Genomic DNA, 17,232 nt, shown 5'->3' on the forward strand with positions numbered 1-17,232 from the left:
TACCTGAGGCAATAAAATACTATGAAAAGATGTTTTCTTCACCAGATTTTATGAAATCTTGAAGGCTTAGTGCATTCCAGTTCTTTTTCAATAGATATTTAGAGAAAATGAGGAAAAGGGCCATTTTTGTTATTTTCAGGTGCAGCTTTTTCTTACTATGCTACGAATCTTTCACAGCACACTAAATAAAGTTCTTGCCCTTAAAAAAAATGCAGTGGCTTTGTAACTAAATAATGTTACCACTCTGATCAAAAAAATTCATCACTGAAATTGTACTCAGTCATCAAAAGCAAAATTAGAGCCAAAAGTTATCCCCTCTAACAACATTTTGTACCAGTTCTGTTCCACAATTATTAGAAGTCAACACAAGGGAAGGAGCATAAAGCAGACATAAAATAATAACAATGTTATTATTTTATGTGCATTATAATTGCATATATCATAACAATTCAAAACTCACACGTGTTGGATAAAAAGCTTGTACTGGACAGAAAATTTGCATAGGATTAGGATAGGGGAAGTCATCTCTTTATCAGGAAAAATATCAGTAAAGATTCAGTGCTTTCAGCATCTGGAGTTTCATTTTAATTCTTCTGTCAAAAAGTAGACTACTCTTGTTTTAAAAGTCAAGTCCTTCTGCAGAGGAAAAAAGAAAAACAACAAACCCCCCCGTCAAAACATTTACAAGGAATATTTTTAGTTTTCTTTAATTTTATAGTAAAAAGCTATCCCCCTTTTATTTATTATTCCATAATGTACTAATATTAGTGCAAAATATACCAGGACACTTACAATAGGAATTGGTTGTACTATCATAGGATCATTCAGGTTTTGCAAAACACCAGTTCCTCATGATACCAATGTGACTTATAACTGCTTCTAGATATCACTTTGGATTTACCTTTGTGATCTTCTTAATTTTAAATGGAAAGAGAGAAACCTAGCAGCTTTTAAAACTACCAGCTACTGCTACAGGTTTAGAGGCTAGTCATAAAGTGCAAATATGGTAACTAACAGGGGGCCCAGAATTATCCATGGTGTTACAGCAGATGCTTCAAAATACCTTGTTTTCCTTCAATTTAGGATGCAGAAATTCATTTAGAAAGGAGAGGTGAGGAAACAAGATTTCCCACTCTTCTCAATTATTGAAGCATCTTGAATGTCAGCAGAGCTATGTACATTTAAATTGTTGAGTCTTTAGCACTACTTTTTCTTTCTTTACTATGAAAACAACAGTTCTAGCTTAACTGAGTGTAAAATGATTCTGTACTCTTCCTGAGTCAGAAAATAACCTGAAACAGAGCTCCAAAAGAACTTTTCACTTAGTCTCAACATGCAGTACCTGTGCAATCCAGATTTTAATAGTATTTATTAGACTTCAGTTAATGTTTCTACGGGTAACAACCAGTTGGTGTGCTTATTCATCAATTTACATTATCTTCTACACTCACCATAAAAAAAAAAAAATTGGAAATCAACCCCTCCATATTTGCAGTGGGATGGGGCAATTGACATCTCCCACCATAGGAGCTCAGCCTTTACTGGGCCTTCTGAGAACTATTTTACAAAAAAAATAATTATTTCTCTAAAATTTGTGTAATTTGTCTACCACATTCTATTATTTTTAAAAGTTAGGAATGCAGCATTGATCCTAGCTTTTCTACTTTCAGAAAACTCCTCCTCTAAATTTACTCGGGAATTGCAGTAAGATATTTCCCTGGAAGGCCACAGATTTTGGGAGCCGCAAACAGCCTGTGGGAAGCTGGTCCACACGGGTTCTTACACAGGACAATTTCACTGTTCCTGCACTTAAAATGCTTCCTAGCCCTTCCCTCCAGTCTGCATTCATTCAGATGAAATGACCAGAATAAGATTTGACCAAACAGGGGGACTCCCAAAGCCTGCATCAATCAGCTAAGCTCTATTGAAGTCAATGAGCCAGTTTATCCTGGCTGAGGTACTGGCCCCTAATCTCTATAAAAGAATTCATCTGCACATTTGGTACAATAAAACCCAACAAAGCTGTGAAATTTCCATTTCCAAGTTGGATAGGTCTGGGGAGGTTGGTCATGGATGGAAGCAGCCCTGATCTCAGTGCCAGCAAGGGAAGGAAGGATCCCCTCTGGTGCTGTGGCTGGGCATTATCATGAAAGGCAGCATGTGATGCTCTGGGAAGTATTAATCTGGAGCGTGGTCTCTTTTTTTCCTCTGCTAGAGCCAGACCTCCATGTGTGTAAACAAACATGTAGCTCAGTGCCAGGTATCGGCTAAGCCATCCACCAAATACAAGCTTTCATGTAGTTATTTATGCAGTGTCTGCAGTGCATTTAAAGGCCATTATGGATTACCTTGATTTGATATCACCTGGAAATATCTGTTAACCAGAAGTGCTTAACCTGCATGTCATTCCTCAAGCTAACAAGGAACGTTTGCTTCCATAAAGGTACCTCTCAGCTCACTTTCCTGCATCCTCTGTTTATAGCTATGTCTTGGGGGTTCTTGTATTTCATATTCCTAACATAACTTTTACAAGTGTGAAAGAACATCTGATGAAAGTGCTTTTGTCATCCTGACTCTAGAAGAAGATACCGTCAATTACAGGCCTCCTTGTGTCTGTTAATACCGTTTTTAATCAGGTTTTGTTTATTTATTTTCAATATTTTGCCTCTGTCACATTTTCCCCATTTCTTCCCGTTTCCATTTCTTCAGTGTGGATCAAAAGAGAGACTGCTAACAACATTGCCTGTTGCTGGTTTTTCTCACAGGGGTGACAGAGGAACAAAAAACTTGACAAAAAAACCCATTAATTCTCCATTAGTCTGTGTTCTCATTTACACCAGGCTTGATTTAAAACCATATATGTATTTCAGATTGTGCCAGTGTAAATGACTACACAGGTGCAGAGCAATACAAAGTCTGCCCTAAAAACAGGGATGTTCAGATCATCCATGAACACTGTTACCCAGGAGACCAGTTTATGCAGTGAGGTTAGAGGAAATGACTGCAAGAGAAATCTTACCTTGAGTTAATGATCCAACACACAACAGATTTTAAAAGTGAAAATTACAGAGGAATAGGTGACTATACATGAGTCCAATTGTGCATACAACTGAACAGACGGAAATGCATATAAATGGGCTCAGTATTTCAAACCTCAAGGTAATACATGTGGGATTAACCTCAGATAATCTACGTCCTCTAGGACAGACTGCTAAAGGGTTTTTTAGTTTATTTTCCAGTAAAGCCACCCTTGTATAGCTTGTCATATCAGCACAGTCTCATTGAATTGATTACAGTGTGACATACACAGCTGGATCACTGGAGGTACAAGGATTGAAAGCGTGCTGGAAAGGGAAAGGAGGGAGTAATTAGTGATGTAATCCACTAAGTGATTTAAAATCCAAAGGGAAAAGGCCACTGGGAGAGAAAGCAGAAGGTGGCTGTGTTTGCTTGTGCCTGAGAGATGCTATGGGGTGGTGAGCTGAGAAGAGAGGTTTCTTGGGAGGAGGTGGGCAGTGATGGCTGAGCCAGGCCCTTCCATGGGGGTAGGACTGGGTGCAGGGGTGTTTTCTGTGGACCCCCCCACCCACATCCAGTTGTGGGACAGACAGGATCATCAGAGGGATGATGGGCACTGGGTGGTGGGCAGGCAGCAGTCTGGCTGCTGGGGGATGCCTGCTCTAGGTAAACCACAACCTGTCCAGGACCACAAAGGCAGGTGGCATCTTGCTCCTTCACCAGTTTGACCTGTTTTGCCCAGATAATTTACTACGTTACCCCTCAGCCCAAGTACGGACTGGTAAATAAGTCCTTCCTCTTCATGTTCCAGTTGAGAGAGTCTGTATTTTCTCATCTCTTTTATACTGACGATTTTATCATTTTGGGAATATCTCTATTCTGAGACACCATCTTGAAATTCTCTAAAGAAAATCTCATTCTCTTTCAGGAATGCTTTCCCTTCAACTTGTTTTGCTGTTTTTCACTTTTACCACTTTTGCCTCCTTACTCTTTACTCACTCTGCATACCATATTGGTATTTCAGCTCACATTCCCACAACAAATGTCATTTCCAAGAACCATGATTTTGGGGTCCTGACTCTCCTCTCTTTTTCTTCAATGTCCAGAGTTGCAATACATTTTCTTTCTCTTTTCAACTCTCTTTGCTTTTCACTTGATTTGACTGTTCCTGTTCTCTTATGTTTTCCTTGCCTTAACAATCCCTGATCATGTCCCTCCTCTGCTTCACATGTCACTTTAGTTTTGCATTTGTGCTGAACTAAAAAAGGGGATAAAGTCGAAGCTGGCCTCCACCTCGCCCTTCAAATCCTTCTTGACATGCTTTACTTTTGACCCCTTTTACCCAATTATGCAGTCCTGCCCTATGTCTCTTACTGAATCTAATAATTCTTGTTTTCACAAACTTTGCTTTACCCTTTCACCTCCATTCTCTGTCCTTTTTCAGAAGATTTTGCTTTCGTGTATCAGTTACCAAAGCCACAAGTTCTAATACCAACTTTGAACATCTTTATTTTTGTATCACCTCTTAAAATATTTTAATCAACCAGTTGTGATGTGAAAAATCTTTTCCATTGTTATTTAAATATAAATATAATTCAAATAAAAACATCTTGTGAATTAACTTCTAACAGGTGCATTAAGCATATGGAGTTTGATATAAGATTAAATGGTATTTTGATATATCCTTTCATTTTATTATGAAGAAGGGTGCTTCAGTCATTCAGGTTCACAGGATTATGATTAGACAATCATCAACACTGAGGAGAAGAAGGGGGTTTGTCCTACTTTGGGCTTTTTTAAGCAAAGCTTTAGAGATTCCCCTGGGATTGTCAGACTTGAGACTGAATGAAAAGTTAACCTTTATTTTACTGATCCCTAAGCCGCAGCAGAAGTCACAGACTCTTCATATCTCTCCCTATTTCTCTTGATTTAATACATGTTCTCAGAGGAATCGACTGTCTTGAGCCTGGCAGAAAAGGTGGTCGTTCCCCCTTCCCAGCCAGCAACACTGCAACCTGGCACTGGGAGCCCAGGTCTGGTGGTGACTCCTCCTGAAACTCAGGCTCTTCTCACTCCAGCCCAAGAAGCAGTTAAGCATTTTAATCACAGCAAACAACTTCAAAGGGGCAACCCCACCTTCAAGTATCCTGCAGCCTAGTTTTTTGGAAAGCCCAGGTAAACAAATTGTTCCAGATACCTGTAATAAATCTTCTGAACGTCAGTCTAGCCGGCCACTCCCTGGGCTTCTCGCTATGGCAGAAATGCCTGAACTTCACCTAGCCCCATCCATCCTGCCCTGTTCATCCTCCCTCATGCCCGGTTAAATCCCACGGGCAAACCAGGAAGAGAGTGGCACAGCACGGCCCCAGGCAGGGGATGGTTTGGGAACCCCAGTCAGGGTGGGCTTGCCCACCAAACGTCAGGGCCAGGGCCTCCAGGTATCTACGGTATCTATGACAGGCCTGTCAGCCTGACCTTGGTACCAGGAAAGCTGAGGTACTCACAGATTCTCTGAGTTAACTCTGCCTGGGAATAATGCACACATTGGAAAAGACGACAGACAGATTAATTTTTCTGTATTTACCAAGTAATTGAGTGTTTTCTCAGTATTTAGAAAAGTCAAGTAGTTATATGGTTGCATTTTGCTATTCATTGACTTTGGGATTAAGTGTTCTCTCATATACAGTATTTCTCAGGTTCTTATGGCTTTTGTATCATCTGTATTGATTTACTGTATATTTAATCAAAATTTCTCATGCCACATGTTTTTGCTGTCTGATAGTTTCAGCAAGGAGTAGACTCATTGCAAACCTACATCTCCTTAGAATGCAGCCCTCCCTTCCACTGGCAATAGTAATGTTATAAAATAACAGTGATTAGTCTCTATCACTGTAAAGCACTTAACCCATTTTTGCCAATCCAGCCTCGGTTTCCATGGAAACGGAAAAGAGTAACACAGAAGACAGAACTTTTTTTTTTGCTTTTGTTGGATTTCAGCTGCCTTCCAAATTCATTCACAAAGCCCCCCTTCCTCCATACTTTTTTTCCTCAAACCTATAGATTTTAGGATTCAGGAAGATTCAATCATCTTGCTTGGTTTTCATTTTGCTGCGACTGATTTTAAAGAAAATTTGTGGCCAGAAAAATTTGACAGGATGATAGACTTGGGTATTGGAGTCCCGGGTTAATTCACAAGTGGTGTGAAGTTAGTTTCTCAGCGATAAAATGAAGCCTTAGTGGAGCCTGTTGGTGCTGTAATTTAGCAGGAGTAGGACAGATACAAGCTATTACCTCCATTATCACTTTTATAATATTAACATACAAGTGTAGAGATTACTAGAAGAATATACAATCAAATTAGATTTGGGTTATTATGTCCTTAGAAGGAGGTTTTTGGCCTTTCTGAGAAAATGGAGATACTTCTTTAAAGCCATGTGAAACATATTAATATCTCACCCTATTGCATTAAGGACTGTTGAAAGGATAGCTTATCAATTAGATTGCCTTGACTTTAGGTGAGGTCCAGAAAGCATGTGTTAACATTTTAGAAATTAAATATACCAAATCAGATTAGTTGTCTGTCCATACAGACAAGTACTTTTAAAGGTCACAAAGGTGAACCAGTCGCAAAGCATTATTTAGCTCACAGTAATGCTAAAGGCAAGTACTATATTCCAAGACTGAAGACGTTGAGCTTCTTTTCCATGCAAATCTTGTCCAGGAATAAAAATGTGGTTTTTTCATCAAAGCTTTTCTTACCAGTAATTTTTTCACGAAAGCTGTTGGGAATAAATTAGATACCCAAAGTAACTGATTCACAACATTTTCTGTTCAAAGGCTGACTGATCGTATAAATCACTGACAGAACAGGCTGACATGTTACCCAGACAATGAAACAGGTCTCTCTAAAACAGAGAAGACTGATTACTTCATGGGGTTTTGATTCTTTTCTAATTTGGAAATATATAAGAGAAATAACAGAACATCAACAGAGCTGGATAGGGAAGTTCAGAAAATCCATTTTAAAATGTTCTTTTTCCTTCTCCATATTTTTAAAAAGCATTGTGGCCTGCTGAAGCCAAGGGGATTTGTAACTTTTATGATTACCTCTCTTATTATCTGCATTATGTACTATATGGGAATGCTCACTGTGGACTAGGGTTTCTCTGTGACAGGTATAGCACAAATGCATGGCTGTTCTTGCCTTGAAAAGCTGATGACTTTGATTTCTGTGAACATCACCTTGGTGCTGAGGTGCTGTGTTTCATCTGTTATTGTTTAAAGTTGCTTGTTTTCACCTCTGACAGGGGAAAATAAAGCAACATAGTCAATATACATATACATTTTTTTTACATCCCCAAACAATAATTTATTTTCATATCTGTGCATGTTCCTCCATAAACAGCACATTGTGACACTTTATCTTTGTTTCACTGTTCCTAAAGAAAAAAATCATATTAAAAAGCCTGCTCAGGCTCCCCGTGCTCACTGAGAGCAGCTGCTCTGGGCACAGCAGCCCAGGCAGCCCAGGCAGCCCAGCACTGCAGCAGTGCTGGAAAACACTGCCTGTGCTTTGCCATCTGACCTCAAGCAATGGGGACCTACCTGCAAGAGCAGCATAACCTCTCTAGGAGTGGCACAGTTTTAAAATACCTCAGGTTTTTCCTTTATTATCATAGGGGAGACTTATGGAAAGCACAGCTCCAGACTTGCCAGTCCCATTCCTTCCACTCCAATGCCTTCTTCTGCTTCCCTCTGAGTCCCCTCCAGCCACCCACTGATTTCTGTAGTTTGGCATGGGTCGTGGTGCTGCCCCAGGTGCCACCACCAGCAACAGAGCAGGAATCTCACCACCCCAGAAGCAATCCCTGGCTCAGAGCAGCCAGAGCTCTTTGGCACTGCCAGAGATGCCCCAAACCCTGAGGCAACCAATAGCACAACGCTGAGCACCGTGGCACTGGACATTTCTCAGGCATCTCAGAAGCTCCCCAGCCTCCACAGCAGGTGCCACCAAGGTTTAAGCAGCGTCTGGCGTGTATTTACATCATTAGCAGCATCACTTTGTTAGCACAGTCATTCTCACCGCTGACGGGATGCTGCTTCTCACACCCTTGTCCCTAACTGCTTTAACCACCCTACAACCACACAGCAGAAGTGAAATACTTGGATTTTCTGATGAACAAAATAAAATCATCCCCCAAATTTATGTATAGGGAGAACAACTATCTGACAAGATAATTCATACCCAATTTGTTTTGTTCCGGTTTTTTGTTGTTTTTTTTTTTTTTACAATGATACCTGTCATCACCATGGACTTTTTACTGGGACCACCAATTAACTTCACAGAGACAAATGAGCAACCAAGCTACAATTTTTCGCCGCTGTCACCGTGGGACCCATTTCAGCTAACAAGGTAGTAGTGAAACCTTCCAGGTCTCTTTCCCAATCCTCTCAGCTGTCTAGACCCACAAACTTGATTTTAACTAGAGTAAAGATCTCATCAAATATATTTATTTTCTTCTACAACAGCTAAGCATAACAGTTGGCTCAGCTGAAATAAGCCCAGTTTCACCTGGCGCTTTCATAAAGGGAACCATCCCTGGGCCATTTCTTTCTTTTCACAATTCTTGTTTTACAAGAGGAAGGATGCCTTTAGAAAGTAACACCATGGGATTTTTACAATAGGTGTTATGCAGTGCTACCACAGAGTAAAATTTTGGAAACAGGTCCTTCCCCCCCCAGGTAACACAAAAGCTATTTGCAGAAATACAGGCCTAAAAAGGATCTTGAGAAATTATTTCATCCATCTTTGCACCAAGGCAAAGTGGGATTGTGTGGAGCTACTCAGTGAAAGGTAGTAAATAAGGCACAATGATGTCCTTCAGAAAAAAACTGCTATAGGGAAGTGAATATCATATTGCAATGCATTTTTAAGAGTTTCAGTGAAAGTTTTTATCTTAATAGTAGCAAAAAATACACAAAAATTTTTACTATTTGGGGTACGTTATATTTTTATTTAGCTAAGTCTTAATACTAGTGAAAATAAAGCACCAGGACATACTCTGTAACAAATAACGTGCAGAATGTAAATTAAAAAGGAAGACTGCAGTGACTGACTGAAAATGTAATATTTTATATAATTCCTTATTTTATTTGTATATTGTGAGATACAAACCTTTTTTGCTTATCTTTTTTCTGCTGCTACTTAGATTTGAAAGAGAGATGAGTAGAGCAAATTAAAATTAAAGTTAATGCTAAAGTTTAAATTTTAATGCCACCAGAATTTTTACATCATAATAATAAATCTGTGATTTAAAAACGTCTTATCTTATTTTCTGTGGATTCTTATTGTTTAAACCAAGACATTTTACCTGATGAGAATTCAGTACATTTAAAGTACTTACAATGTGAATGGGGATAAATCTCTGATGGCTCAACATTTATCCTACAAGGGTTTTAACAGAGGAATTTCAGTACTGAGTGTTATGAGAACAGCCTGCTGAAAACTCATGCCAAGTTATAAACAATCCTTCCCAGAGGATATCAATTTTCCATCATAATTCCCTCATGATTTTCAGAAGTCAGTACGTGCTCTAAATTTTGGCTCTGTGAATGACTTTGTGTCTCTATTCTGGCTTGTGGGCTCCATTTTTCTTACTCCCCTAACCTTCTTGGGTAAACTGTGTGAAAGATAATTTAGGCTGGCAGCTCTCTATTACTTCACCCAATAAGTTTCTCCAGCACCCGTGCCCTGTCCTCACTCATATTCTACATGAAAATTTTAATGATTAGGCTTGCCTCCATGATTTGAATTTAGAAAGGAGTCAATGGGCTTCCAGAAAGTAAGGCATCTACCTACACAGAGAGGGCTGCAACACCAGTGCTCTGCAAGGATGCTTAACAGCTACAAGTAACCTTAATTAATAAGAGGAAACAGAAAAAAAAGACATCAGGATGGACAGCTGGTGCAGTTTCCTGATCCCTACTTCTTCAAAAGGTGACTTGCAGGCAAAAAACTGTAAACTGACTAGCAATCCTCCGGTGTCCTAGTGGATCATGCACTGTGAAGAACACAACATTTTTATGATTTCCCTCCATGTATGAACAAACTCCATCTTCTGTTCCTGTTTATGCTTAAAATAAAAAGGTACTTAGCAGTTCATAAGCCAGAAAACTTGTCCATTAGTTCCCTTACTGCTACAATAATGCTGTCGTATGTAATATGAAATTATTTCTACAGGAATAAAACTACAATTACAGAAAAACAGTGTACATATAGCGACAATAAGCAATTATCAGAAGAGGAGGAGGAATGTTGAAGGGTTTTTGCACTCTCAACTGAGTGTGGCATTGGCCAGCTTGGAAGAAGCAAGTGTCTGAAGCATTGACATATCACAGGGCATTAATTTGTATCTGAAGTAGGGCAATTCTGGTCTGAGTTGTTCTGTCTCTGAGTTCCCTCCACTGAAGGTTGTTATGTCTTTATTTCCTGGACTGCATGTCGTGTTATTTTATTTCTGTCTCCACATAGTATTGAGAGACCTGTGACCAAATCATCACCTTAGCCTAAGCTAGTATTTTTATTAATTAATTAGGCACACTTTATTACCCCAAACTTGTCCTACTTCCTATGATGGAGCAGCAGCAGCAGAACCACAGCATCTGAACTGTCCCCTGTCTCATGGAAAGTCTGGTGAAGAATATGAAACAGCTCATAAATGAGAATTACTGTGTCATGCTCCAGATTGCTGCTCTTTGGCTTGTCATTTTTTTATGCATCCCAGGAAAAAAAGCATCATAACACATAAGGCAAAGTATTCATCTTGGGAAAAAACTCATAAACAATTATGATCTGAAAAGATACAGAGGAAATTATTGGCAGCTTTTTAGAAGCTGCATTTATAAATGTTTTGGTAGTACTCTTGGAGTTTTCTCCAAGCATTTCTCTTTTCTTTTTTTAGGCCTTCCAGTCTGGAATTTATTAATGGCCCACAATAAAGTCAGAGATGATCCATCAAGAAAACAAAACAAAACAAAACAACAAAAAACCCCCAAAACCAAACAAAAAACCCCAACCAACAAACAACAACCCCAACAATTAAAACTGAAGTAAATCTGCATCTCTAACTCATGCCAAGACCTTCCTCTAATTTCAGGTTAAATTACATGTATACAACTATTAATAGTTTCCATTAGTGAGCACTAAATAGCTCAACAAAATATCATCCACCCACACATTGACACGTATTTTTACCTGATTAATTTAATTATCATGCTTTATTAAAATTTAGCAAGTAATTAAAATATACATCCAAGGTGAATCTTTATGTCCTTCATACTCTATTTACATTTTGTTGGGAGCAAAAGTCATGGCTACGTTTACTTATTGCCTCTATTTCCATCGTTTTTTCCTTTTTTTTTTTCCTTCCCTAGCTTTTTAATATGTCTTAGTTCTATACCTAGACGCATCATCCAGGAAACAAGCTTTGGTTTTGACCTTATTTTGCCATAAATGCTCTTATTTCTGAGGGTGTTGTCATTCAGCTTGAATGCTTTGACTTCATTCCTTTAAGTAAATCATTTCAGACTTAGAAAAAAATCTAAGAAAATTTGGATGGTTAATTAACCTCCTTACAGGAAAGACGGCAGAAAGATGAAAACCATAAAATTCTACCTTCAGGAAGGAACTTTTTTCTTTTTGCTTGTAGAATAATAGATTTTTAGAAACAAATTTTAGTATGCACTTAATATTTCTACTTCTTGTCTAGGCAAAGCCCAATGTCTGTTCGTTGGCTTTCTTTCCAGAAAACAGCTTTCTTGCCACAAGAACATGTGTAATACCAAGTGTGTACTTGAAACTCCCTGAACAGGAAGCCCATTAATGGACTTAAAAAATTTATTAATTGGCTCCTGTAACTAGGCCATCCGTCACAAGAAGATGAAAAGCTATGTGAAAAGAGGCATTCATTTGTGAATTGGGAAATACTTTTTAGTCTTTTTAGTGGTTTAAGTCCTTATTATTTCCAAAGATAATAATTTTTTGCTCCAGGTACCTGCCACTTCCACTCAGAAGGAGGCATGTACCATGGAGGCAGATGCTGTTAGAGAAACAGTACAGCACGTTCTCATTCTTTATTGTTTTTTGAAACAAAAATCCACATTCTGAATGGGTCATAGGCAGCTAATTCCCAGAGAAAACAGTGACATTCAGGTGCTTAAATACTAATTAAACATATGGGCCATGAGTTTATCCTCCCAAATATGGAAAGGAAAGAAGACAAATATTTTAGCTCTTGTGGATTATATTTAAAGCACAAAAAAACATCCTGTGGTAACTTTGTCTCCTGGCTGTTGGGTTTTAGGTACTCACCATATTAAAGTTGCTTTTGTTGCAAACACATCAGGGTTTGCTTAGTCCAGATCTGGAGATGATCAGTGGATGAAGGGTTCACTGTTCTGGAGAAGACCTGCTTAGGTGGGAAAATAGGCCCTTACTCTGCAATATCCCATACCACTGTAGCAAAGAGGGAAGTGCTTCAGAGTGCATCTGGCGGCTCTGGTACATTTTTGTTAGGGAGCCCAGAGTTATGATCAACATGTTCTTGTGCTGGAGGAAGCTTTAATGTCCAGGGGTCGATAGGAAAAACCCTACTGAAAAAGGTTGTCCCAAAATTTTCAGTTATCTCTGAAATCAATGCTGTTCCCAAATTTTCTGCTTCATTTTTTGTCTTGGACTAAAGCTGTCAACTTCTCTGCCCAGGCTGAATTTACGTCTTCCTGCAGTTTACACCTTGTAAAAATCATTGAGGATATAACTATCAACTTGAGGGAAATAAAACCTGGAGCATAGCAACTAATCAGACAAGAACCAGAATATTTCAAGCAACAATTCATATAAACTTAGTCTTGAAAGAGCTGAGTGAAAACTTTACATACTTATGGCTTCTGCTCAGCAGAATTTAACCCTGGTGCCATTTGCCAGGGTTCCTCATACCTGGCCAGTATCAGCAGACATTTGCCTAAAGACAGCATAACAGACTATGCTCAGTCCACGAGAAGGATTTGAACCTAGGATTTTAAGTGCCAAGAGCACTAACCTCCACAGCTTGAATAAAAGAAATTAGCTTCTTGGCTGGTAGCAGCTCTTCAGAGGCTGCCCTATAGAGCTACCAAATCCTGGTGCATCTACAATCATTTCTGTTGGTTCTACAAATCTCAAGAATTGTGTGTCAGACTTCTGAGTATCATGCATTAGTACTTCTGCTGTTTATGCGGTTCATCCACATAGGACTGGTGGCACTTTCATTAGCTGAACAGTCCAAAAAAGCTAATACTTCAGAGTCAACACTGACAGGCATCTTGATAACAAGACTCAAGCGACAGTTTTCATGTTTGTCACAGTAAATGCCCCAGTCCTGAGCCAATGCAAACTTATTTATAAGCAGTACATCCTCTGCAATGGGAAGTCTCCAGGAAAGTGCTTCTTGATAGTAATTTTCCAGCCAAAAACTCTGTAATGAGGCACTCTCTAAGAGCTGTCTAGGATTCCTAAAAAATTGGCGTTTGAAAGGTGGAAGCTGGTCCTGGAACAAGGTGAAGATGTGGCTATCCATTTATAGGGTAAACAAATGTCCCTCTATAAACAGTACTTTGGGAGAACCAAATCAGGATTATGTAGCTTCATTGTACATTGCAAAGTACTCCAAGCAGACCAGGGAGCTGGCTGGAAGAGAAGAAGGGAACTTGGCAAGCACTGTACAGGCTATCTGGAGCCAGGGATATTTATCATGATCACATAATTGAAGGTCTAAAAAGTATCCACATGCAAATGGAAAATTAAATTACAAATCAATCCCTAAAAAAGCAGTTTCCAGGAATTTTGAGAATTACAGATTTATTGTTGTCGCAGTTTTTATTATTATTATTTGTAACAAATAAAATCTTCAATCATAAGAAAAAAAATAAAATTGGAGCTTTATAATTTTTTTGGTGTTCATCTCAGATACCATACCTATTTTCTAAAAGGGTGTAAAAATTTTCTGGAGGAAGAGGTCTCGTATTAGGTATCCAAAACCAGAAGCATGCATAAGAACCAGACATATGTAAAGAACTTGGCTTACTATTGTGGTGGCCACAGTTCTGTGGGTTGGTTTGCAATACATAGATTCACTTTCTGTAACTGACAGCTTAAGATCTAAACTGCACATTCAATTAACAAGATGTGCTGGAGTAACAAGAAATGGCATTACCTTAATCTCAGTTATCCCTGTCTCTCTTGCACATTATGTACTGTTGAGAAAAGGTTAGTTCAGCGAATGGTTCTTATAATATTGTCAGCTTCCTAGATTTGATTTAGATTTAAAATGAATAAAGTTTCCAGCTCTGACAGGTTACAAAGAAAAACCGAAAAACAGAATCATGGCAGCTTCCACACAAAATAAAGGCAAATAAAAAGAACCAAAAACTTCTTTACAATGATATCTCTTTCTTTTTAAACCAACTTGATGACATTTCAGATCTTGGTTAAGCTGTATTTTGAGCTTTTGAAAAGCGTGGAGTTTAAAACAAGATTGCTGCTGCTTCCCAAAAGAGGTTACTTTGGACGAGGCATCAATAATGGCTGGGTGCCCTGTGAGGCTGCATAGGGAGAGTCCTGAAGCCTGGAGCAGCAAGGAACAGAAAGTACTGTGGTTTGTGGTGAATCATGGAGGTACTTACTTGACTCTGAAAGGAGAGAAGTTATGGAAGTTTGAAAGTTATAGAAAAATGACAGAAAAATAAGAAAATAGTTCCAAAGCATGATATCTGCAGGTAAAGCCTGAAGTCATTGCTTTATGAATAAACCTGCTGCTGCTTGCTCAGTGTTCCCTCTTCCTGTACACTTACTTTGACACAGTCCCTGTTCAGAGTTTACATCCTTTCTTTTCCCTCTTCTCCAGGAGATAAAAGCCTAATGGCATTAATGAGATCATAAGGCATTTATTATGCCATAAAACTCTGAAAACAGCTTTGAACATTTGGAATTTCCTTTTATTTGCAGATATTTTATTAGAACATTAGCAATGGGCCCAGTAGTTTTAATGTCTCAATTATTTGCCACTGTTTTGGTTTGTGGTAGATTTTTTGTCTATTTGGTTTTGGCTAGTTTGGTTTTTGGGTTTTTGTGCTTTTTTTTTCAGATGACCTAGAGGAATAAGGAGAAGCGGTTCTTGATACAAGATGGATGGCTCTGAAGCTATGACAGAATGAAATTTTGGAAAAAAATAGAACACATAACAAAGAACTTAATTCTACTGTAGCTACTCTAATCACTCCATATGTTTCCTGAATTTGGTACTGAGGTACTGAGGATAAATTACAGGGCTGAATGTGAATTTTCTTACATTCTTTGCCTTGTGAATGTTCCACAAACACCGGTTTCTACAGAAGAAGTTGATTTATCCCCCTTCTCATCATGTATTCAGCAAGTTACTTAAGCACGTGCTTATATACCTTTAATCACATTGTTTTGATGGATTTGGGTACAATATTCCAGAAGGTTCTAAAAATATTAAAGTACGTGAGTGCTTTGCTGAATGAGGTGTTAGAAGCAGGAAATGTAGGCTGGAAATGTATATATACTACTTAAGCAGCAAAAATTTCAAGCAAGAGTTAACTATCATCCTTACTCCTATAGGTATAGCACTGTTGGGATTACAAGACTTGACACCTTGGGATTTACCACAACCAGGAGCCAGTCCTGAATGCTGCAATGGCACTTGAGATTTCTATCAGCACACAGCTGATCCTGTGTCCGTCTCCAATCGACCAATAACAAATACACTTTAAGCCTACTAATTGTCCAAGGTTGTCTTACATGACCTGGGTCTTAGAATAATTGAAAGCATTTCAAAATTCTTGTTTTAAAAATAATATTTTACTTAAGTCCAGAATACATGATGTTGGAAATAATCTAATGATTATACAGTCGTTCATGTCATTCAACTACTGCTTCCACTCTAGCGAATCTTAACTATCCTGCCTGTCCCCAAATCATCATGGATTTCCCACTTGAAGTCAGATGGAGAAAACATTTTATAGGATAGCATGAAATTACTTAATTTGGTTTTATTACACAATATATTTTTAAATCCTGAAAATGTAAAGTTCCGCCCACAATTTTATTTCGTTTACGTCTGTCCATTTTAAGACAGGTGTCTGCCTTTATCTGTTCTGTGCATACTTCTACAAATAGATAAATTAGCTATGCTTCTCCACAGAATTAACTAGAGGTTTGTCTTTGCAGGTGCAGTTGCTCAAGAAAAGGAAAACGTAATTTTGCAAACAGGGGGTTTTGTTGGTCCTTTTAAAATTATTTTTTCATATTCTTGAAATGACATTCTGCTGTTGAGTCTCCTAAGCTCCAGTGCCATACATCAGTAACATCCTAGGAACTGATGGGCAGAGACAGCCTGTCAGTCATCCTGCCTTTTGCTGCCATAACTTAAACAGATGCTTTACAGAAGGGCCCATTTCAAGATGGAAATCACTGCATCCAGGACAACAGAAGCACATTTGCAAGTCTGGTTCTGGGAACGTAAGTCATACAGCGTCAATCTCTTGAGTGCAATAAATAACATCTCCGTAAAATCCACTGTGATCTAAATATGCTTTCTAGACTTTATGACAGGACTATCAAGGAGGTGCTAAACATTTCAATGCTGTGAGCCCTTAGCCTTGCTGTACTAGTAAACCACAGCAAAGAAGAGGATGCAGGCTGTGCGCCTAGAATATTCATCTGTGTTTCGCAAGCTTTGCGAAACACTACATCATATCACAATGCTTTTTGCTTTTGCATTAAATTAGAGGACAATGATGATTTTCATAGCGATTGCTGCTAGAAACAGTGCACCCAGTAGATCAGCTGTGTAAAAAGTGGGTGAGGTTTTGAGTCCATAAAGGCACATTTTATGGAGTCTAAATTTTTATTACAGACAAATGAAAACTGCCATATCATTTAGATTTACAAACACAAATTTTCTTTGTGTAATTAAAACACAACTTTCTAATCATAAAAGTAAAAAATCTGGTGTATGAGCTTTTCCCAAATACATTAACAATACAGTAACGACCATGGTACCTACTGATAGGCAGAATTTGATTACTGGAATCAGCTATTTTACCCAAAGCCTGCCTCCCTGAAACTTTATTTCAGGAACTAAAGCATCATTTCCC

The sequence above is a fragment of the Ciconia boyciana genome, chromosome 3 (assembly GCF_034638445.1).
Source record: "Ciconia boyciana chromosome 3, ASM3463844v1, whole genome shotgun sequence".
In the NCBI taxonomy this organism is placed as follows: Eukaryota; Metazoa; Chordata; class Aves; order Ciconiiformes; family Ciconiidae; genus Ciconia; species Ciconia boyciana.